The sequence below is a fragment of the Engraulis encrasicolus genome, chromosome 5, assembly GCF_034702125.1.
Source record: "Engraulis encrasicolus isolate BLACKSEA-1 chromosome 5, IST_EnEncr_1.0, whole genome shotgun sequence".
In the NCBI taxonomy this organism is placed as follows: domain Eukaryota; kingdom Metazoa; phylum Chordata; class Actinopteri; order Clupeiformes; family Engraulidae; genus Engraulis; species Engraulis encrasicolus.
This window is the reverse complement of record NC_085861.1, coordinates 17,251,555-17,276,843: the sequence shown is the minus strand read 5'-3', so window position 1 is coordinate 17,276,843 and position 25,289 is coordinate 17,251,555. Positions and strand designations below refer to the sequence as shown.

At 44.5% G+C, this 25,289-nt stretch overlaps 1 protein-coding gene across 1 annotated transcript in view; it reads left to right on the top strand.

The window, feature by feature from the left end:
* Window positions 1-25,289, top strand: part of LOC134448817 (uncharacterized) — an 82,491-nt gene that overhangs the window by 17,807 nt on the left and 39,395 nt on the right. The gene's annotated exons all lie outside the window — the stretch shown is intronic.

Here is a 25,289-nt window from a genome sequence, read left to right as displayed (position 1 = left end):
TATTTGCAGACAAGTCCTCACCTAGTACTTGTGTCAAAAGTTGTATTAGTTAGCTCAGTAATCATTGAGTACTTAAACTGCTATCAAAACTGACAGCTGATGGGCAACATGTACTGTAGGTCTTTTGCCACCCTTACCCATAGGTATCTATATAGAACAACACTTCTCATATGGTATATACAGTGTACTATGAAAGTAAATCATTACCTGGACTCATTTTCTTGATGTGCAAGGCACATAAATAGTCTGGGCGGAAGAATAGTCGATCATACCCCGCCCCCCCCAAACAAAATGCCACAAGACTTTTTTTAACCTTCAAGATTTTGAGTGGTAACAGTAACATAACTCATTCCCACTACACCTTTTTGCATAATAGTGTACATATCCTCAGAATGCTCTACATCAGTGGTTCTCAAACCTTTTGTGTGAAGTACCCCCTGAGAAAATATTGAGCTCTCCGAGTACCACCTTGACAACCAACATTAGAATATCGCAGTAAAGGCCTTCCATATTCACTTTTGCCAGTCAGTACAGGAGAGGTTCATAATGGCATTCCAAGTACCACCAGAGATGTCTCAAGTACCACCAGTGGTACGCGTACCACAGTTTGAGCACCACCGCTCTACATGTTTCAGTTCTATAGTTGTACTGTACAGTACAGTGCAGTGCAGTGGAGTGCAGTACAGTACAGTAGCATACAGAATGGTGCAGTATAATAAAGTACAGTAGAGTATAGTACAGTACAGTACAGTACAGTAGCATACAGTACGGTGCAGTACAGTACAGTAGCATACAGTACGGTGCAGTATAGTACAGTACAGTACAGTACAGTAGCATACAGTAAGGTGCAGTACAGTACAGTAGCATACAGTACGGTGCAGTATAGTACAGTACAGTACAGTACAGTAGCATACAGTACGGTGCAGTACAGTACAGTAGCATACAGTACGGTGCAGTACAGTAAAGTAAAGTACAGTACAGTACAGTAGCATAAAGTACGGTGGAGTCTAGTTAAGTACAGTACAGTAGCATACAGTACGGTGCAGTCTAGTACAGTACAGTACAGTACAGTACAGTACAGTAGCATACTGCACGGTGCAGTAGAGTACAGTACGGTATGTAAGGGTTAACGTTCGGCGAGAAGGTCGCTACCGTTGAATAGCAGCACGACAGAGAGAATCTTTAGACCCCGACGCGGAGCGGAGGGGTCTTGTTCTCTCTGAAGTGCTGCTATTCCACAAAGCGACCGACTCGCCGAAAGTTAACCCGCTTATTATATGGATATACTTAAATGATTCACACATGGCGGGGACATTTCTTTAGACCTATTTCATGTTAAGATTGTTGCTGCGCAAAACAAAACAGTGCCGTTGTGGAACACCGCTAGGCAACAGCTAGGTAGCCAGGACAACAGGTGTTGTCTATCAAAGCAGCTGATTAGAGTGACAAAAGACCGGACCCCCTGCGGAGTGATATGAAACATTCGCTTTAGCCACTGACTTGTATACAAGCCAGTGGCTTTAGCAGTGAACGTCTTGTTGCCATTGACAGCGGTAGCCAGGACAACGGGTGCTGTCTATCACAGCAGCTGATTAGAGTCTTGTTGAAAAGTCGCTTTAGCAGTGAAAAGTCTTGTTGCCATTGACAGCGGTCTGTTATAGACCAACCCGTCCGTTATCGAAAAATAACAGACGTCCGAACGTTGGGGAGACCCGTTGAAATGAATAGAGCATTCGGCAGATGACGTCACAACCATATAATAAATCACATTACAGTACAGTACAGTATGGTACAGTACAGTATAGTAGAGTACAGTACAGTGCAATACAGTAGAGTACTATAGTCTTATAGACGTTAGCCCTCCAAAGCCAATAGGATTTCCACATGCTGTTGTTTTAAGTTTTTGAAAGACTATTTTAGTAGCCTATGTGAGAGAGGGAAGGCAGGCAGACATGTTTTAAACAAAGGACCACACCCACAAATAAAAAAATAACGAGCAAACAATAAATTAAGTGGTTAGGTAGCCAACATGTCATCTAGATTAAAGCCAAAAGTAGATGGAAAAACAGACATGTTACCATTTTGATCTTTTAAAACAAAGTATCTGTCAATATACTGTATGTATGGTGTATTGCATATTGATTATTCATAATTTCCTAAGCATAAATGCCCTTATCACTCCATTGTACACTTAGGACTGCGATATACATATCTGAACATTAATCAGCATACATTTGTCATTTGACAGCTGTCACTGACACTTGATATGTACATGTATTATTGACTTGATTGATATGAATATATTTCAGTTGGACTCCTAGGCTTAAATCATTGAGGGGGCCGGAAGTAGAAGTAGTTCGTGTGTGTGTGTGCATGTGTCAGTGGGATTAAAATTATTGTTTGCCATCTTTATCTGAAGAGCAGACTGAGTGTCTGAACCTGCTAATGCTAGCATGCTAACATTGGGACAGTTATGTGTGGCCCAGTTCAAGGGTTTATCTCTTCTCCCCTAAATTTTCTAACCACAATTTTCTTTTTGGATGTTATAGATATGACCCACTGCAATTTTTTAAAACTCTTAATGAATGTTGGTTCAATAGCTAAATGCCCAGAAATGAGCTCTCAATTGTAGAGTGATCTCATTCTGACCATGGTTTTTATGATTTTCCTGTTTTTGAATCTAAATAAGACACATATAACATTGTTTTTATGGTAAGTTTTGCACATATTTTCAAAGTTCAGTTTGTATACATCACACACAAATAGGTGGATTGGCCCATAACACCATTATGTCCAGGCAGTACAGCATTTTACTACTATTGGCTGGTTTTGGGCAGCCATCTTGGATTTACCCCATAAAAATGACCTTAATGACATTGAAATTTGGGGCACCCCTTCTGAAATGATGGAGCACACCCTAAAGAAGGTCTACACCGATTTTGGTGCTTCTATCCAGCGCGTAACAATTAGGCCCTTTTTGGACGCTAAGAGACCCAGCTACTTTGCAAGCCGCCGGCCTGGAAACCCTGCTAGGCCTTATAGGCCTCGGCAGCGTGATGGCCACAGACCAGTTCTGCCGCCCCGCAGCCTTCCAGACATTCAAGTGGCCCTGCCGCACGTTTTCTCCCACATTCAATTGGAGGTGTGGGAAATGTGTTCTCCCAGTTCTTGGGTTGCTTCAACGGTAAGGTTTGGTTACCAGCTACAGTTCAGGCGCCGCCCACCCATGTTCAAGGGTGTTCTTGTTTCTCATCAGCCAGACCCAGAGCGGCAGCTGGCCTTACAGAGGAGATAAATACTCTGTTAGGGAAAGGAGCAATAAGGGAGTTAAGTCGCAACGAATGGCGGAGTGGCTTTTATTTGAGCTACTTCCTAGTTCCGAAACTAGATGGTGGATTCCGTGCAATACTGGACCTAAGGCCACTAAACCAGTATTTACGCCCGTTGCATTTCAAATGCTGTCACTGACCCAAATCTGTCAATCGATTCAGTGCGGGGATTGGTTCACGAGTATAGGCCTCAGAGGTGCCTATTTCCACATTGCAGTCCACCCTGCTCATCGCCAGTTTCTCCGATTGTGTTGGAGGACAGAACTTTCGAGTTCAACGTCCTTCCCTTCGGCCTGTCCCATTCACAAAATACATGGACACAGCCTTGAGCCCGCTGTGTCAGAGGGGCGTCAGAGTCAATTATCTATCTCAATTACGACTGGTTAAAAAAAAAAAAAAAAAATCCCAGTAGAGTCAGCAGGCAGGGCAGGACACAGCAATGGTAATGGAATACTTGCAAATGTTGGGCCTGTCTCTCAATTCAGACAAGAGCCAACTGCCTCCCTCACAACAAATCACCTTCCTTGGAGTGAAACTGGACTCTGACGATGGTGGCATGTCTCTCGGATCAGAGGGTTATTGCCCTGAAACAATGCCGGTCACAGTTCATGGGACGGAGGAATGTGCATGCTCACCAGTGTCAGAGGTTGCTGGGCCTCATGGCTGCTGCATCCTAGGTGGTACGCCTTGGCCTTCTAGATATGGGTCCAGTGCAAAGTGGTACCTGCCCAAGTACACCCAGTACTGGACAGGGGAAAATCTGTCCCTCTGCCACCTGTGTGCCTATGAGCCCTCCAATAGTGGGCCATACCCCAGAAGTGTACGGCTAGGCAGAATCGACCAGCGCAAAGTTCTGACCACAGACGCATCGCTGTCAGGCTGGAGGGCAGTCTTGAATGGTGTAGGAGCCAGAGGAGTGTGGCGCCCACCTTGGAAAACTGCCCATATAAATATTCTCGAGTTGAGACCGATATATCTTGCCCTCCGGCAGTTTTTGCCAGTACTCCAGAACAAGAGTGTCTTAATTCGAACAGACAACATGTCGGCCATAGCATATGTGACCGCCAGGGAGGCCTGAGGTCCCAGGCGTTACGCAACATGGCCCGGGAACTCCTCCTCTAAGCGGGCACTCGACTCCACTCGATCAGAGCAGTGCACCTGCTGGGCACTCTGAACACAGCAGCATACCTGCTGTCAAGGGGTAAGCCACACCCAAGTGAATGGCGATTGCACCCGGAAACAGTGCATCTGATCTGGGTTCATTTTGGGAAGGCACACGGTGTTTCTTTTCGCCTCAAGGGAGTCGGCCCACTGTCCACTCTGGTTTTCCTTAAACCAAGACGACGCACCACTGGGGGTGGACGATCTTCCCCCCTCTCTCCATGATTCCTGGAGAAGACCAGGAAGGAGAACCTGAGAGTTGTCTTAATGGCTCCATTTCGCCCCCAGGTGCCATGGTTTGCAGAGATTCAGACCCTCCTCTTGAGCATCCCATGGCAACTCCCATTGCGCAAGGGGAGAGTTGTGGCACCTGACACCAGCCACCCTAAATCTGTGGGTCTGGCCGTTAGAAGGGACACCCTCCTCGCTCGGAGGTTGTTATTCTCAGTTACAAGAACCTTGCAATGTGCTAGGGCCCCATCGACAAGAGCCTTGTACTCTTAAAGATGGGCAGCCTTCAAAGCATGGTGCGAACAGTGGCATGAGTGCCCCCGGTCCTGCCCTCTAGCTTCAGTCCTGGAATTCTTGCAAAAGAAACTTGGTGAAGGCAAGTCCCCTTCAAGCTAAAGGTTTTTCTCTCTGCAATATCCGCCTGCCATGAGCGAGTAGATGGCAAACGCTCGGAGCTAATCCTCTGTCTATCCACTTCATGAGAGGAGCTCAAAGACTGCGCCCAAGGAGGCTTCAATCTGTGCCGCCATGGCAGCTCCACATTGTCCTCAGTGCTCTGGCGAAGCCCCCATTCGAGCCCGTTGGGAGTATCGACCTAAAATGGCTGTCTCAGAAGGCGATTTTTCTTATCGCCATCACCTCAACGAAGCGTATTGGAGAGCTACATGCGCTGTCCATTCATCCTGACTGCTTCCATGTTTCAGCAGCAGGACTACGGTGTCCATTTTAGGACATCCTCGTACTCAGAGTCAGACTCAGAGTCGCATGTTAAGAGTCGCATGTCAGAGTCAGAGTCGCATGTCAGTGTCAGAGTCGCATGTCAGAGTCAGACTCAGAGTCGCATGTTAAGAGTCGCATGTCAGAGTCAGACTCAGAGTCGCGAGTTAGAGTCAGAGTCGCATGTCAGTGTCGGAGTTGCATGTCAGAGTCAGACTCAGAGTCGCATGTTAAGAGTCGCATGTCAGAGTCAGACTCAGAGTCGCATGTTAAGAGTCGCATGTCAGAGTCAGACTCAGAGTCGCATGTCAGAGTCGCATGTCAGTGTCAGAGTCAGACTCAGAGTAGCATGTTAGAGTCAGACTCAGAGTCGCATGTCAGAGTCAGAGTCACATGTCAGTGTCAGAGTCAGAGTCACATGTCGGATTCATACAGAGAGTCACATGTTAAGAGTCGCATGTCAGAGTCAGACTCAGAGTCGCATGTCAGAGTCAGAGTCAGAGTCGCATGTTAGTGTCAGTGTCAGAGTCAGAGTTGCATGTCAGAGTCAGAGTTGCATGTCAGATTCAGACTCAGAGTCGCATATCACAGTCAGACTCAGAGTCGCATGTCAGAGTCAGAGTCGCATGTCAGAGTCAGATTCAGAGTCGCATGTTAAGAGTTGCATGTCAGACTCAGAGTCGCATGTCAGAGTCAGAGTCGCATGTCAGAGTCAGACTCAGAGTCGCATGTCAGTGTCGCATGTCAGAGTCGCATGTCAGAGTCAGAGTCGCATGTCAGAGTCAGACTCAGAGTCGCATGTCAGAGTCAGACTCAGAGTCGCATGTCAGAGTCAGAGTCAGAGTCGCATGTCAGTGTCAGAGTCGGAGTTGGAGTCGGAGTCGGAGTTGCATGTCAGAGTCAGACTCAGAGTCGCATGTCAGAATCAGACTCAGAGTCGCATGTCAGAGTCAGACTCAGAGTCGCATGTCAGTGTCAGAGTTAGAGTCGCATGTCAGAGTCAGAGTCAGAGTCAGACTCAGAGTCGCATGTCAGAGTCAGAGTCGCATGTCAGAGTCAGACTCAGAGTCGCATGTCAGAGTCAGACTCAGAGTCGCATGTCAGAGTCAGAGTCGCATGTCAGTGTCAGAGTCGGAGTTGGAGTCGGAGTCGGAGTCGCATGTCAGAGTCAGACTCAGAGTCGCATGTCAGAATCAGACTCAGAGTCGCATGTCAGAGTCAGACTCAGAGTCGCATGTCAGTGTCAGAGTTAGAGTCGCATGTCAGAGTCAGAGTCAGAGTCAGACTCAGAGTCGCATGTCAGAGTCAGAGTCAGAGTCGCATGTCAGAGTCAGACTCAGAGTCGCATGTCAGAGTCAGACTCAGAGTCGCATGTCAGAGTCAGAGTCGCATGTCAGTGTCAGAGTCAGAGTCGGAGTTGGAGTCGGAGTCGGAGTCGCATGTCAGAGTCAGACTCAGAGTCGCATGTCAGAATCAGACTCAGAGTCGCATGTCAGAGTCAGACTCAGAGTCACATGTCAGTGTCAGAGTCGGAGTCGCATGTCAGAGTCAGACTCAGAGTCGCATGTCAGTGTCAGAGTCGGAGTTGGAGTCGGAGTCAGAGTTGCATGTCAGAGTCAGACTCAGAGTCGCATGTTAGAGTCGCATGTCAGAGTCGCATGTCAGAGTCGCATGTCAGAGTCGGAGTTGGAGTCGGAGTCGGAGTTGCATGTCAGAGTCAGACTCAGAGTCGCATGTCAGAATCAGACTCAGAGTCGCATGTCAGAGTCAGACTCAGAGTCGCATGTCAGAGTCAGACTCAGAGTCACATGTCAGAGTCAGAGTCAGAGTCAGAGTCGCATGTCAGAGTCAGAGTCAGAGTCGCATGTCAGAGTCGCATGTCAGAGTCAGACTCAGAGTCGCATGTCAGAGTCAGACTCAGAGTCGCATGTCAGAGTCAGAGTCGGAGTTGCATGTCAGAGTCAGACTCAGAGTCGCATGTCAGAATCAGACTCAGAGTCGCATGTCAGAGTCAGACTCAGAGTCGCATGTCAGTGTCAGAGTTAGAGTCGCATGTCAGAGTCAGAGTCAGAGTCGCATGTCAGAGTCAGACTCAGAGTCGCATGTCAGTGTCAGAGTTAGAGTCGCATGTCAGAGTCAGAGTCAGAGTCGCATGTCAGAGTCAGAGTCAGAGTCAGAGTCGCATGTCAGAGTCAGACTCAGAGTCGCATGTCAGCAGGCGCGGAGTGGCCATCGGGAGATCGGGGACTTGTCCCGGTGGGCCGCGGCCGCGTAATGTAATACAGCACCTGCATTATATTCTCAGCCGGCCCCAAAGTGTTCAGCCACATTGTGTTCTCAACCGGCCTTAAAGTGTTTTTCTGACTCAACGAAGATTGACTAACTTCAACTCTGTTCTCATTTGACATGAAGTTGACTCACCACTAGATATACCGTCTACCCGACCGCAATACCTCAGTGACGGTGTCAAACAGTAAATTGGCCACACCCCTTCACTACTGATGAGAGTGAGATTGAGAGTTCTTGCCGACGCCGACGACCAATGTCCTAAAATGTACAGCGATCCAACTCAGAGTGAGAGTCAGACTCAGACTCAGAGTCAGGCAACGACAACTCTGTTGCCAAAATGTCAAATTAAAAGCTGAGCGGAAATGCATGGGTGGGGAAACAGGCAATAGCGCAGGGGAAAGGATCTGCCTTTTTCTTTTTTGTTTTGCTGTTTTTGTTTTGTTTGTTTGTTTTTTTCGGGGGTGGGGGGTTCACTTCACAAATTAAAATGGCATTCATTTTTCAAGATGGCCTTCATTGTTACTATGCAGTTAGTGTAAAAATAGTTTACTCTGGTATAAAACTGCATAACATTCGGTCTAAATACTTTCTGAGGGCCACTGTTTTGGAAAAAAAGGTCATGTCATGACATTTTTTTAAAAAATAAAAAATACGTGGCTCCCATTTTTGAAGAAGACCACAATTGCTAGGCCTACTAAATGCTGAATGTAAAAATGGTTTAGTCTAATGACATTTAGCAGAAATAGGCTATCTAAGGGCCTTTTGGAATTAAACAGTCAGAAATTGTGGTCATTTTTAAAGATGGCTGCCAGTGTTGATGAATGAAAAGTGTAAAAGCCATTTACTTTGAAATAAAACCTTGACATTTAGGAGTGGGGGTGCTCTCTGATGGCCACTGGCTGGCACACAAATTAAAATATGCGGGCAATTTTCAAGATGGCCACCATTGCTAAATGGTTAGTAGTACAAAAATCCTTAGCAGCCATATATAACATCCTGAAATTTTGCAGGATTTTTTATCTCGTTGTATAATTTATTGGCCAAAAATATTATTCAGTTTGAGGTTTTCCAGTTTAAAAATATTTGCGCTGTGAGGAGGGCAAAGCAGCGACCTGAGCATTCAAAAAAGTTAGCTCAGGAGCACTTCCTGTAGTCTGAAAAAGTTTGTTTGAGGTGCTCTTTAGATAGGAAAAAAACTGAAGATGCGAAACTGAAGAAAATCCAAGGCACTTAAAAAGCCTTTATTGTGATGGCTTTGTCATGGTAGACATTAACATTACATTGTTAGACATGTTAGGCCTTCTTCAGGGAGTCAAACTGAGGTAATGGTGAAACAAAAGAATAATAATAATTTAAAAAAAAACAAAAAAAAAAACAATCAGGAACTTGCACATTGTGAGTGCAGCACATTGTGAATGCACAAGCTGTCATTGCATAAAACGTCCAGCAGGTGTCCTTTTCCTACTAAGACAGCAGTAAAAAAATGTGTCAATTTCTCAGAGACACAAATCAAATTGTCAGAACCTACCAGCACTTGCAACACTATAACATCATGATATATTGTCTTGATTATACATCCTAGTAAAGTAAGATAAACAAGGAAGGTCTATAGAGTCAGGCGACGAAAACTCAGTTGACAGTAACAAAACGTCCAAAAAACTTTCGCCAAAAAACTGTAGGCCTAAATAGGCCTATGGAACTGGCAATTTATTGAGTGGGGTATGGATTTAACAGTGGGGTAATGGGGGGGAGGGGGGGGTTGGTGAAGCGGCTATGAGGGTGGGGGAGTGTGTGTGTGGGTGTGGGGGGGGACGACCATGGGCCGGGGGAATAAGAAACTGTGTGGAGGGTGGGATCATTTATTTTTTCATCACAATCACATTACAGCAGAGGTTGGCAAACTCAGGCCCGGGGGCCACATGCAGCCTGCTGAGCCATTTCATGTGGCCCTTGACATGAAAGACCATCCAATTCAAAATCCAAATTCATACAGTCACTCAAAAGTCTTAAAATGGCTACCTAAAGCAAGGGTCTTGCAATAAACCAAGTGCATGGGCTACATCTAAATACATTATCATTTATAATTAGTTGTAATGTGCAGGAATGTCAAAGCTGACAAGTTACTGCATGTCATTGTACACTTATTTCTTATTATTGCACGGGCAAGTTACCTGCCACATCTGGCCCTTTGGTCAGTATTCTCCATGCCAAATTAATTACCCACCCCTGCATTAGAGATTACTCAAAACAGTACAGGCTACTGTATTTAGTTCAAATGAATGTAGGAAATGGTTTCCAAATATGTACTGTAGGCAGAGATAAATTGTATTTTCCTGAATTTGGAAACAAGCCCTCGCCTAATACTAATCATGGAGTACCTCAATTGGTAACAAAAGCAGACAGCTCATGGACAACATATTGTAGGCAAAAGTGGCGCTAAAAATGTTGGGCCCCATGAAAAATTCAAATTTTTGGCCCCGAAATGACAAGTTATGTTATCAGCATCCTTCCAGGGGCCCTGTCAGAGTTGTCGGGCCCTCATAATTTGTCACACCTTTCCCCCCCTCGGGGCACCCGGCCTTAACTACCCTTGCCCAAAAGACAATTCTTATATGGTCTATAATATTAAGTGTTTTGCGTTACTCATTACTCATTGTCTTCACAAGCAAGGCACACATACTTATTCCATGCATTTTAGCATGAACATTGCTTATTTAGAATGGTCTATTCGGTGCATACTATAGAAATAGTTCATTTCTTTTTTTTAACCTCATACTGTATTTGTATCACCTTGCCAGTGGCTTGCAGAAGATTGATTTCTAAACATCTGGTTACGTATACTTTCACAGATGTGTGCTTAGGGATTTCACCTGCTCTTTTTCACAACCCCTCACTCCCGTTACTCCTTCACCCTGCTTCACGAACAGGGACACTTCATCCCCACACCCTCCTACTCTGCCTATGGTCACCACTCCAACCATCATCAACACTGCAGCAGTATATCCACCAATGGACACAGCAGGCTCACAAATCCCCACTACCTCTATCCCCCTTCCCTGTTACTCACTTCTCCACCACCCACCCCTCCCTCTAACCCCAACCCAACACACCCACAGCCAGATATCACCACTGTTCAAGTTAGAGGGGCACTGAAAAGACTTAAGTCCAAGGCGGCCGGTCCTGATGGCATCTGTGCAAGACTGCTAAAGACATGTGCTGAGGAATTAGCTGAGCCTCTTCATCACCTTTTAAATAGGAGTCTACAAGAAGGCAAGGTCCCTATCTTGTGGACAACTTCATGTCTGGTACCTGTTAAAAAAAAACCCCACCCCAAAGAACTTAATGATTACAGACCGGTTGCCCTCACCTCACACCTAATGAATACTGTTGAACGAGTGCTGCTGCTCAACTTTCTCAACCCCCAGGTACTGGATCATCTGCAGTTCACCTACCAAGAGAACGTGGGAGTGGAGAATGCTATCCTGTATCTTCTTCACAGGGTACACGCTCACTTGGATAAGGGTGGCTGTGCTGTGAGAATCATGTTTTTTTTTCCAAAACAGTGGTCCTCTGAGAGTGTTTCTGCCAAATTTCAGACTTTTACACCAAAGTTAAACATTTTTGCATAAGCCATATATCAGCAATTGTGGCCATCTTAAAAAATGGCAGCAATATAGAATGTTTGAGTGGCAATGGCCTTTATTTCCAAACAGTTGCCTTTAGAGAGTATTTCTGCCAAATGTTAGGCTTTCATCCCAAAGTATTTGCTTTTTATACCATTTTACACCATACACTTTAACCAGCCACCATATACCTTCAGCAGCAAAGGCGGCCATGTTGAGAAATGGCAGCCATATTGAATTTTTGAGTGGCCAGGACCTATTTATTACCCAGAGAGTATTTCTGCCAAATTTCAAGCTTTATGACAAACTGAGTGATTTTCACTATAATATTTACAATATTTAATATTTAGGCTACTATAATGGCAGCCATCTTGAAAAATAGCCACCATTTTTAACTTGTTGGTGGCCAAAGTTGTTTTCCTCAAAAAGGGACCCTTAGAGTCTATCTGTGCCAAATGTCATGTTTTTACACCAATTTGAAAAATTTCCCTGAATTATAACACTGACCCACCCTACTATAACTTTTCATGCGAGGCCAGCACGGCATTTGACTGAAGACGAGGATTAGCACGACGGCTTGCATCATGCATCATGCTGCATGCTCCTATACTCAGAAGTCATTCTCAACCCAAAAAATGTCGGCAATAATAACATCAACACTTTCTTCGTGGTACACATTCCTACTCTCTCTCCTCTCTTGCTCTGCCTTCGAGTACAATGTAGACAGCAGTCACCATGGGACTTAAATTGGGCGGGCGCAACATCACCATGCGTTTCGCAATCTCGCCGACAACCAATGTCCTAAAATGTACAGCGATCCAACCCATAGTCAGAGTCAGGCTCAGACTCAGACGACGACAACTCCGTTGACAAAATGTCAAATTAAAAGCGGGGAAAAAATGCTGGATTTGTGGTTTCCGTGGGGAAAAAGGCAATAGTGGTGGTGCAGGGAAAAGGATGTGTTTTTGTTGGGGGGCAGTGAACACTTAACAAATTAATATGGCATTCATTTTTCAAGATGGCCGCCACTGTAAAAAGTGAGAAATCAGAAACTGACACACTGTGCAGATCAGATGGCAAGCTGTCATTACATGAAGCGTCCAGCAGGTGTCCTTCTCTTACTAAGACAGCAGTAAATAATGTGTCAATTTCTCAGAAACAACAATCAAATGACAGAACCTACCAGCACTTGCAACATCATAATATGATGCATTGTCTTAATTATATTTAGTAAAGTAAGATAAACAAGGAAGGTCTACAGAGCTTGAATCCTCTGCAAATAGAAGTACAGACAGAACATACAAGGGTCAATCAAAGAAATACACTGAAATCCAGTTCCTCATTCAGACCTGGATATTTTGTTGCTTGCAATTTATAAATCCTAAATGTTTCTCTTTTTGAGTCAGTCAGTTTCTAGCAATCTGAGTTAATCCTCAGTAGAATTCTACAACAATTGAATTCTACGGAATCTCAAACCCACCGGCAGGTTTTGACAGTTAAAGTTGGGGTTGCAGGTTAACCATCAAGAATACGGCATAGTTGTCAACAAAGACAAAGGGACCCCGTGGATGGAAGTTTTAGACCAATATGGTTATACGGGCAGTGGCAATTCTAGACTAAAATTAGCAGGGGGTTGGACAGGGGCCAACAGGTTTTTAAGGGGGCATATACCTGCATATACCTGAAAAATTAGTGCATTTCAATGTGCACTTGTGGCCTCGCCCAGCCTCCTTGCAGCCTCTGTGGAGAAATTCACAGCTGTCAGCCTAGCCACAACAACTTTGGGGGGACTGTTTTTCATTCAACATCTCAATCGCAAATGAGAAAATGACATTAGAATTGTGCTTTTGCAAGATATTGTATTAATTTTCTGTCGTCAGTGACATCATCATGAGGTCAAAAGCAGGCAAGTAAGCAAGGAAGAACGGTAGTCAGCATATTGGAATCCACCCACAGAGGAACATTAGACTAGAGGTGACCCTGCCCCCCTTTTCACAGCAGTCCATGGCAGATTTGTTTTGGAGGTACAAAATGGAAATGAATGGAGAGGGAGTCTCATCTCTGTCAAAAAATGGCTTAATACTGTAGAAATGTCCATCAACACAATATACAAGGAAAATAGTGGAAGTATGTTGATAAATATCTACATAATTAATATATTTGATTTTTAAATGTATTTTATCGACTCATATGACTTCAATTGATATTTACACTGACAGAGATAGACACAGACATTTGACAGAGGTGGGCATGTTCTCCATTGACTTGCATTGAGTGAAGGTGCCTACACTACACAAGATTGGATGCAACATGTGCCATTTCCCAGTGCTGTAGGGTATTGACGTGTCACCTCTAGGCCTACATCGTTCTACCTCTATGAATCCACATTTTGAGTGACCTTGCCTTTTTCCAAAACACCTCCTGAGAGTATTTTCTACCAAATTCCATAATTTATTTAATTAATTATTTTAATTAATTTAACATTATTTACATTACATTAAGTAGGCCTACATAAGTACCTTTTTACATTCAGCATAGCCTATAGTAGTAATTGTGGCCATCGTTAAAAATGGCTGCCATGTTAATTTTTTTATCTGGACATGACCTTTTTCCAAAACGGTGGCCCTCAGAAAATATTTCAACCGAATGTCATCCAGTTTTATACACTAAATTTTTACACTAAATGCATGGTAACAGTGGCAGCCATCTTGAAAAATGAATGCCATATTAATTTGTTGAATATGAATGAATATACATTTATTGCCCCACGGGGAATTTGTTTTGCGTTTTGGGAACACTTCAACATACAGACAATTACGACATTATACAAGGACAAGACTCAAAAACAAAGTATTCAAATAAAAATAAAAAGTCATGGTAGAATACAAATAATTAAATTAAATTAAAAATCCTGTATACATTCAGTAGGCCTATATTAAAGTTATTACATTAACTCTGTCTGCACTTAACTTATTCAACAGTTGGATGCTTCTAGGCACAAAGGATAATCCTCTTTGAGAAGGAGCTCTCCCTTCTCGTTGGTGTAATGACACTTGCCATTCACTATGAGCGCAGAGCGCAAGGTGGCTCTTTGGCGAGCTGAAAACGCACACATACGCACACACACACACGCGCGACACAAGTCGGATCTTGCAGATTAACTTTTATTTGAGACCATCGTGGCAGAGTGAGGTACCCACTCGTGCTACATTCCGTTTGAACACTTCGTTTCCCTCCGCTCATCATCACTTTTGAATCGGAAGCGCGCACCGGTTTGACAGCTACATCGAATGTGACTGTGTGTGTGGGGGGAGGTGTTCATGTGTTCATTGTCATTAACCAATCTCCATAACATGTGCAAATGGTGTAATGTTGGGATGTGGGACATGTGCTGGGGGCAACTGCATTTTTCGTTGTTGTCATTTTTTCACATTATTTTTGTGGTAGGCCTACCTGGCAGTTGAATGTGCGTAAATAAACTGTGTAGCCTTTGTAAGGTGTCATTCGCCTGGTGTGAGGGGCGAGTTCTATTCAAACCAGTCGTGGTTTGTGCTCGAGAGAGAGAGCGTCAGAAGCCGCTGTAACAGGTGAAACGCTGTACTCTGAGATTGTGTAGTAATTTGTAGTCCTGCTGTGAATCGGATGTAGCAGAGAAAAATTGCAGTGAACCTGTCAGTTTGCAATTCTGAGGTACCAACTCTATGTTTAGTGTCAAATTTGTTTCAGTTTGGTAATTTTCTTTTGGTTGTCCTAGTGCACTGTTTATTTTGAGAAAACAAAATTGCGCAAACATTTGAAATAGTTTGGACCTCGGTATATTTCACCCTTCATCTCCTGACCCTACAAGTGAGACGAAACATCTTCCTCACACCCTCTATTAAAAGGGTAACCTGTATCTAAGCCCAGATGGTAGGAGGGGGTATTCAAAGAAAAGGGGGTGGGATGGATCATCTACTATTTTTAATGCCAAGCTGGTCGTTTACTCATCAGAGATTTGCCTCGTACTTTTTACCTCTGTTCCAGTTATTTTACAACCTAAGTGTGTGATTTTGTCCAGCATGTGTCTGTTTTGAACAGAAAGACCACCTCCCCAACACTGAATGGCAAACGTGTGACCACACTTTACGATAAAACAATCTTTAAATCACTGTATCAACCTTGAAGTTACGCAGTTTCCTTAAGAAAATAAAGTCTCTATTCCGATGGGACTAGTTTTATGCATGGACATGGAGTAATGCGATTTTTATCTCAGGACGTCGGTAAAAAAAAAAAAAAAAGTCCAATTCGGACTGGATTGAAATATCTCAGTAAATGAACAGAAAGTAGTATGGGTTAGGCCTACTCATCACGCACCTGTGACTGCCCTTATCGTCACGCGCGAGCCAACTACACAATATAGGCTACGGTATTGTTGATTTTTGAGCACATTATTGCGCATCCGGAGGCATGGAGGTCCCGTCGAACAATTCTAATAACTGCCTATTGGTTTACTAACTAAGGGCCAAAACATACCAAGGCGGAACGGAACGGTCGCAGGACGGACGCGGTCTTTCTGCTTAGTTTTGGCCGGCGTGCTTTTCTCTGCCTTGCACACTGACAGCGTCGGCGTGCGCGGCCAGTCCTATTCAAAACCCTAGCCACAGCCAAAGCTAGCATGCTACTTTGCCATTCATTTGAATGAGACACCGCCGGTCGCCGGCGTGAAAAATACGCTCGAGTTCTATTTTCCAAATGCAGCGCGGCGCGGAGCCGGCTCCCGCGCCGCTGACGCCCGACTACCGCCGGTTGGTGTGTAAGGACAGATAGGTTTCAATGTATTTTCACCGACGCCGGTAAAAAACGTGGCCGTTCCGCGACGCTTTACCGCCTTGGTGTGTCAGACCCCTTAGGCATCAAAACCCATTAATGCGCCTGCATGCGTGTCCTTTCATTTGGAGAGAGCGTTTGACCATGCTGTCTGATTTTGACAGCGAACACAGCTTGGAACAACTCCCTAAAATAAAATTAACAGTTTACAAGACTGTTTCCTAATGTTTGTAAGCCCGGAGAGATTTGATATATTGTGCGTTTCGTGCGCTTAACCAGACATCTTGGTAGCATTCGGACGGGATTAGTGCTCGAGTATTTTCTTCCCACGTGTAGCAGGTGGAACTGACGCGCGTCAGGACGGATATGTGTAACGTTGCGGTTTCGCTTCTTCCTGGGCGCCAGGGTTGATTTGATGGCGTTGGACGCAAATTCGCAATTGTATCTGAAGTTGGATGATTGTGCGCTTGGGATGTTTGAATGTTTCCAGTTGGTGAGCGTTCTTGGCAATGCGCGTGATCAGCTGGATCTCCAAGCGGCTGCGGTAGATCATTTGGCACCCTCCCCTCTCTGACTAATTGTGGGGCGACCTGCACTTCACCCGGCAGGTGAAATTGATGTGGCAGAGTCTGCGTCCTCGCCATAAGCTGCTGTTTTGTTCACCTGTGGTTAAAGTCAAGGAGCTGCTTCAAGAATGGGCTCCTCCTAATTGTATGTGCATTGAAGACGGCGCGCGTAAAAGCTGTTGCGCGCGGCTTGAATCTTGGCCTGTTTGGTTATTCATAGCACGGGTGGGCAATAAACCAGTGCGTTACATTATCCGTTTAAACAGTCTACATGACGGTGCTTGGTGCATAGTGCATTTTCCGAACATTGTGGTATTTTCTTTGTGTGTGTTTGGACAGTTTAATCTGCATGTTTTATTTCCTTTATCTTTCTGATTTTGTTTGACGAGCATAATTGCATGGTGTGCCCTGCTCATCAATTTTGTAGCTAAACGCCTGATTTGCCGTGTCAATTTGCATGCCCTGTGTTTAATGCATTTTGTTGTCTGTTTGGAACTTCATAACTGCATCCACATCGCATCTACTCTTGGAAAGGATGCATGTATCGTGACTGTATCGTAAGTTTGTTCTTGTCTCTGCAATTGTGCTATTTTAGTCGTTCAATGTAAATAAAATAAATGATATTTGTGGAATTCACGTCCCTGTCCTCCATACTGTGCGAAACCTGTTTTGCCAAGGTCTTACTTTAAGGGCTTACACTCACTTTCTACGGCTAGCCCTCAGTAGATGTTGTAATCGTGCACTAAAATATTAACGAAATTAAAATTCTAATACTGGTCCACCCGGTTACACACGTAAGATTATTATCTATAATTGTACCTAGGCTACTCTTCTACTGTTCAATATCATTCCCATGTAGGCTACATTCTTTGGTTCAAGTGGTGAAATTTCCCTAAAATGTATAACCATTTCTTTTGTTTTTGAAGCCTCTAAAATTAAATAACTTTCAGTGCACCAAGTATAGAACTGCATGCGCTACCTCTTGAAGCCAGTTTCATCACCCATTAAGAAGAAGAAACCCATTATCGCAGTAGACCTATCATTAGCAAACTTAAAAACAGAACATTCAGGGGTGTGGCTCACACAGTCATTCGTGTACAGTATGTAGGCTACAGTAAAGGCGGTAAAACGCTCCGCTGAGGACTGCCCATTGCTATGTCAGAAAAATAAAAAAGACCCATTTCAAAACTGAATAGATGACTCCTGTTGCACTTAGTTTCTCAATGAGGATATGCGATTGAATGAATGGTGTTGAACGCCGAGGAAAATATGTTTGTAGGCCTATATTCCATTCAACATTGTGGTTACTGCGTCCTCAACACCCCTTCGCTGTCTGTAGGCTATTGCGAACTGCAGTGAATGTATCCATTTGAGTTAGGCTACTGTTTTAAGTGGGTGCTCACAATTCTCTCCAAACATTTCATCACCACAAAAGTTAACGCTCCAGGCCTGTAATCATGCACAACAACCCGCTTCTGTTTTTTTTAGGCAGGTGTAGAATTTCAGCCGTTTTCCAAATCCTGGGCACTGAAAGACAGTCCAATGATCTCTGAAAGAAGTCGCAGAAAACATGGCTCAGTTGTTGGTGACATGTCCTGAGAACCATGCTCTGCAACTTAGGTCTATCTGGGCCGGCTGCTTTCCGAGAGAACTCGCTCGACTTCCCTGCAGGACAGTGACTGAGCTCTCCGCGTTATCTGGCCAAGTCGGAAGGAGCCGCGGAGAGCTCTCCCATCTTGAAAAGTGTCCGTTCAAAGCACTCGCTTCCCCCTATTGAGTGGCAAGGGATGTTTTGATGTTTACTTAACCCAATGGTTTTTATTCATTTCCACGCCATTCGCGAATCATTGCCCATGCCCACCATCAGTTCTTCCACTTTTGATTTGCATCGTCCCTTGTTAGACTATAATTAATTTTCGCCTGTATCTTTTTACACCAGCAACTTCTTAATGTCTAAGCCAGATCCCTTTGCCTGCACCACCACTATTGCCTGTTTCCCCACCCCTTTAAATCATGCCTTTTTTCCCAACTTTTAATTTGACATTTTGTCAACGGAGTTGTCGTCGTCTGACTCTGAGTCTGACTCTGACTATTGGTTGGATCGCTGTACATTTTAGGACATTGGCTGTCGGCGAGACTGCGAAACACATGGTGATGTTGCGCCCGCCCAAAGGCGACTGCTGTCTACATTGTACTCGAAGACAGAGCAAAAGAGGAGAGAGAGTAAACAAGGAATGTGTAGGCCTACCACGAAGAAAGTGTTGATGTTATTGCCGAAATTTTTTTGGTTTGAGAATGACTTCTGAGTCTGAGCCTGACTCTGACTATGGGTTGGATCGCTGTACATTTTAGGACATTGGCTGTCGGCGAGATTGCGAAACACATCGTGATGTTGCGCCCGCCCAAAGGCGACTGCTGTCTACATTGTACTCGAAAGCAGAGCAAAAGAGGAGAGAGAGTAAACAAGGTGTACCACGAAGAAAGTGTTGATGTTATTGCCGACATTTTTTTGGTTTGAGAATGACTTCTGAGTCTGAGCCTGACTCTGACTATGGGTTGGATCGCTGTACATTTTAGGACATTGGCTGTCGGCGAGATTGCGAAACACATGGTGATGTTGCGCCCGCCCAATTTAAGACCCATGGCGACTGCTGTCTACATTAGGCCTACTCGAAGGCAGAGCAAGAGAGGAGAGAGAGTAGGAATGTGTACCACGAAGAAAGTGTTGATGCTATTATTGCCGACATTGTTTGGGTTGAGAATGACTTCTGAGTAGGAGCATGCCGCATGCTGCATGATGCAAGCCGTCGTGCTAATAATCCTCGTCTTCAGTCANATGCCGTGCTGGCCTCGCATGAAAAGTTATAGTAGGGTGGGTCAGTGTTATAATTCAGGGACATTTTTCAAATTGGTGTAAACATGACATTTGGCACAGATAGACTCTAAGGGTCCCTTTTTGAGGAAAACAACTTTGGCCACCAACAAATAAAAAATGGTGGCTATTTTTCAAGATGGCTGCCATTATAGTAGCCTATATTACATATTATTGTAAATATTATAGGCTAGTGAAAATCACTCAGTTTGTCATAAAGCTTAAAATTTGGCAGAAATACTCTCTGGGTAATAAATAGGTCCTGGCCACTCAAAAATTCAATATGGCTGCCATTTCTCAAGATGGCCGCCTTTGCTGCTAAATGGTTACAGCAAAGAAACTGGATCTAACCAAGAAGCGTCATTTTGTTTCTTTTCCGGTATCCACTTTATGTCGGGTGAACGCCCCTTTAGGAGACCTTCGGTTAGGAGACCTTTGGAGTCCTGAGGTTGAGAATAAATCAAGTCCCCTTAGCGCTGTAGATGGCGGTAGCGCACGTCTTGAGCAAACACCTCAAAAATAGAAGAAGAAGGAGGGAAGGAGGAAGGAGGCGTTTGCATTGAGTGGGCGTGGTTTGCGTTATCTTCCTCTTATCCAGTATTTTTGGTCAAAGTGTATGGTGTAAAATGGTATAAAAAGCAAATACTTTGGGATGAAAGCCTGACATTTGGCAGAAATACTCTCTAAAGGCAACTGTTTGGAAATAAAGGCCATTGCCACTCAAACATTCTATATTGCTGCCATTTTTTAAGATGGCCACAATTGCTGATATATGGCTTCTGCAAAAATGTTTAACTTTGGTGTAAAAGTCTGAAATTTGGCAGAAACACTCTCAGAGGACCACTGTTTTGGAAAAAAAACATGATTCTCACAGCACAGCCACCCTTATCCAAGTGAGCGTGTACCCTGTGAAGAAGATACAGGATAGCATTCTCCACTCCCACGTTCTCTTGGTAGGCGAACTGCAGATGATCCACCTGGGGTTTGAGAAAGTGGAGCAGCAGCACTCGTTCAACAGTTTTCATTAGGTGTGAGGTGAGGGCAACCGGTCTGTAATCATTAAGTTCTTTGGGGTGGGTTTTTTTTGGAACAGGTACCAGACATGAAGTTGTCCACAAGATAGGGACCTTGCCTTCTTGTAGACTCCTATTTAAAAGGTGATGAAGAGGCTCAGCTAATTCCTCAGCACATGTCTTTAGCAGTCTTGCACAGATGCCATCAGGACCGGCCGCCTTGGACTTAAGTCTTAAGGGGGGTGAGGAAGGGGTGGGTGGTGGAGAAGTGAGTAACAGGGAAGGGGGATAGAGGTAGTGGGGATTTGTGAGCCTGCTGTGTCCATTGGTGGATATACTGCTGCAGTGTTGATGATGGTTGGAGTGGTGACCATAGGCAGAGTAGGAGGGTGTGGGGATGAAGTGTCCCTGTTCGTGAAGCAGGGTGAAGGAGTAACGGGAGTGAGGGGTTGTGAAAAAGAGCAGGTGAAATCCCTAAGCACACATCTGTGAAAGTATACGTAACCAGATGTTTAGAAATCAATCTTCTGCAAGCCACTGGCAAGGTGATACAAATACAGTATGAGGTTAAAAAAAAGAAATGAACTATTTCTATAGTATGCACCGAATAGACCATTCTAAATAAGCAATGTTCATGCTAAAATGCATGGAATAAGTATGTGTGCCTTGCTTGTGAAGACAATGAGTAATGAGTAACGCAAAACACTTAATATTATAGACCATATAAGAATTGTCTTTTGGGCAAGGGTAGTTAAGGCCGGGTGCCCCGAGGGGGGGAAAGGTGTGACAAATTATGAGGGCCCGACAACTCTGACAGGGCCCCTGGAAGGATGCTGATAACATAACTTGTCATTTCGGGGCCAAAAATTTGAATTTTTCATGGGGCCCAACATTTTTAGCGCCACTTTTGCCTACAATATGTTGTCCATGAGCTGTCTGCTTTTGTTACCAATTGAGGTACTCCATGATTAGTATTAGGCGAGGGCTTGTTTCCAAATTCAGGAAAATACAATTTATCTCTGCCTACAGTACATATTTGGAAACCATTTCCTACATTCATTTGAACTAAATACAGTAGCCTGTACTGTTTTGAGTAATCTCTAATGCAGGGGTGGGTAATTAATTTGGCATGGAGAATACTGACCAAAGGGCCAGATGTGGCAGGTAACTTGCCCGTGCAATAATAAGAAATAAGTGTACAATGACATGCAGTAACTTGTCAGCTTTGACATTCCTGCACATTACAACTAATTATAAATGATAATGTATTTAGATGTAGCCCATGCACTTGGTTTATTGCAAGACCCTTGCTTTAGGTAGCCATTTTAAGACTTTTGAGTGACTGTATGAATTTGGATTTTGGATTGGATGGTCTTTCATGTCAAGGGCCACATGAAATGGCTCAGCGGGCCGCATGTGGCCCCCGGGCCTGAGTTTGCCCACCTCTGCTGTAATGTGATTGTGATGAAAAAATAAATGATCCCACCCTCCACACAGTTTCTTATTCCCCCGGCCCATGGTCGTCCCCCCCCACACCCACACACACACTCCCCCACCCTCATAGCCGCTTCACCAACCCCCCCCTCCCCCCCATTACCCCACTGTTAAATCCATACCCCACTCAATAAATTGCCAGTTCCATAGGCCTATTTAGGCCTACAGTTTTTTGGCGAAAGTTTTTTGGACGTTTTGTTACTGTCAACTGAGTTTTCGTCGCCTGACTCTATAGACCTTCCTTGTTTATCTTACTTTACTAGGATGTATAATCAAGACAATATATCATGATGTTATAGTGTTGCAAGTGCTGGTAGGTTCTGACAATTTGATTTGTGTCTCTGAGAAATTGACACATTTTTTTACTGCTGTCTTAGTAGGAAAAGGACACCTGCTGGACGTTTTATGCAATGACAGCTTGTGCATTCACAATGTGCTGCACTCACAATGTGCAAGTTCCTGATTGTTTTTTTTTTGTTTGTTTTTTTTAATTATTATCATTCTTTTGTTTCACCATTACCTCAGTTTGACTCCCTGAAGAAGGCCTAACATGTCTAACAATGTAATGTTAATGTCTACCATGACAAAGCCATCACAATAAAGGCTTTTTAAGTGCCTTGGATTTTCTTCAGTTTCGCATCTTCAGTTTTTTTCCTATCTAAAGAGCACCTCAAACAAACTTTTTCAGACTACAGGAAGTGCTCCTGAGCTAACTTTTTTGAATGCTCAGGTCGCTGCTTTGCCCTCCTCACAGCGCAAATATTTTTAAACTGGAAACCTTCAAACTGAATAATATTTTTGGCCAATAAATTATACAACGAGATAAAAAATCCTGCAAAATTTCAGGATGTTATATATGGCTGCTAAGGATTTTTGTACTACTAACCATTTAGCAATGGTGGCCATCTTGAAAATTGCCCGCATATTTTAATTTGTGTGCCAGCCAGTGGCCATCAGAGAGCACCCCCACTCCTAAATGTCAAGGTTTTATTTCAAAGTAAATGGCTTTTACACTTTTCATTCATCAACACTGGCAGCCATCTTTAAAAATGACCACAATTTCTGACTGTTTAATTCCAAAAGGCCCTTAGATAGCCTATTTCTGCTAAATGTCATTAGACTAAACCATTTTTACATTCAGCATTTAGTCAATTGTGGTCATCTTCAAAAATGGCTGCCACGTATTTTTAATTTTTAAAAAAAATCTAGACATGACCTTTTTTTTCCAAAACAGTGGCCCTCAGAAAGTATTTAGACCGAATGTTATGCAGTTTTATACCAGAGTAAACTATTTTTACACTAACTGCATAGTAACAATGAAGGCCATCTTGAAAAATGAATGCCATTTTAATTTGTGAAGTGAACCCCCCACCCCCGAAAAAAACAAACAAACAAAACAAAAACAGCAAAACAAAAAAGAAAAAGGCAGATCCTTTCCCCTGCGCTATTGCCTGTTTCTCCACCCATTTAAATCATGCATTTCCGCTCAGCTTTTAATTTGACATTTTGGCAACAGAGTTGTCGTTGCCTGACTCTGAGCCTGAGTCTGACTCTCACTCTGAGTTGGATCGCTGTACATTTTAGGACATTGGTCGTCGGCGTCGGCGTCGGCAAGAACTCTCAATCTCACTCTCTCATCAGTAGTGAAGGGGTGTGGCCAATTTACTGTTTGACACCGTCACTGAGGTATTGCGGTCGGGTAGACGGTATATCTAGTGGTGAGTCAACTTCATGTCAAATGAGAACAGAGTTGAAGTTAGTCAATCTTCGTTGAGTCAGAAAAACACTTTAAGGCCGGCTGAGTATATAATGTGGCTGAACACTTTGGGGCCGGCTGAGAACATAATGCGGCCGCTGTAATATATTTCGCGGCCGCGGCCCACCGGGACAAGTCCCCGATCTCCCGATGGCCACTCCGCGCCTGCTGACATGCGACTCTGAGTCTGACTCTGACATGCAACTCCGACTCTGACTCTGACATGCGACTCTGACTCTGACTCTGACATGCGACTCTGACTCTGACTCTGACATGCGACTCTAACTCTGACACTGACATGCGACTCTGACATGCGACTCTGAGTCTGATTCTGACATGCGACTCTGAGTCTGACTCTGACATGCGACTCCGACTCCAACTCCGACTCTGACACTGACATGCGACTCTGACTCTGACATGCGACTCTGAGTCTGACTCTGACATGCAACTCTGAGTCTGACTCTGACATGCGACTCTGAGTCTGACTCTGACTCTGACTCTGACATGCGACTCTAACTCTGACACTGACATGCGACTCTGAGTCTGACTCTGACATGCAACTCTGAGTCTGATTCTGACATGCGACTCTGAGTCTGACTCTGACATGCGACTCTAACTCTGACACTGACATGCGACTCTGAGTCTGACTCTGACATGCGACTCTGAGTCTGATTCTGACATGCGACTCTGAGTCTGACTCTGACATGCAACTCCGACTCCGACTCCAACTCCGACTCTGACATGCGACTCTGACATGCGACTCTGACATGCGACTCTAACATGCGACTCTGAGTCTGACTCTGACATGCAACTCCGACTCCAACTCCGACTCTGACACTGACATGCGACTCTGACTCTGACTCTGACATGCGACTCTGAGTCTGACTCTGACATGCGACTCCGACTCTGACACTGACATGTGACTCTGAGTCTGACTCTGTCATGCGACTCTGAGTCTGATTCTGACATGCGACTCTGAGTCTGACTCTGACATGCGACTCCGACTCCGACTCCAACTCCGACTCTGACACTGACATGCGACTCTGACTCTGACATGCGACTCTGAGTCTGACTCTGACATGCGACTCTGACTCTGACTCTGACATGCGACTCTGAGTCTGACTCTGACTCTGACTCTGACATGCGACTCTAACTCTGACACTGACATGCGACTCTGAGTCTGACTCTGACATGCGACTCTGAGTCTGATTCTGACATGCGACTCTGAGTCTGACTCTGACATGCGACTCCGACTCCGACTCCAACTCCAACTCCGACTCTGACACTGACATGCGACTCTGACTCTGACATGCGACTCTGAGTCTGACTCTGACATGCGACTCTGACTCTGACTCTGACATGCGACTCTGAGTCTGACTCTGACTCTGACTCTGACATGCGACTCTAACTCTGACACTGACATGCGACTCTG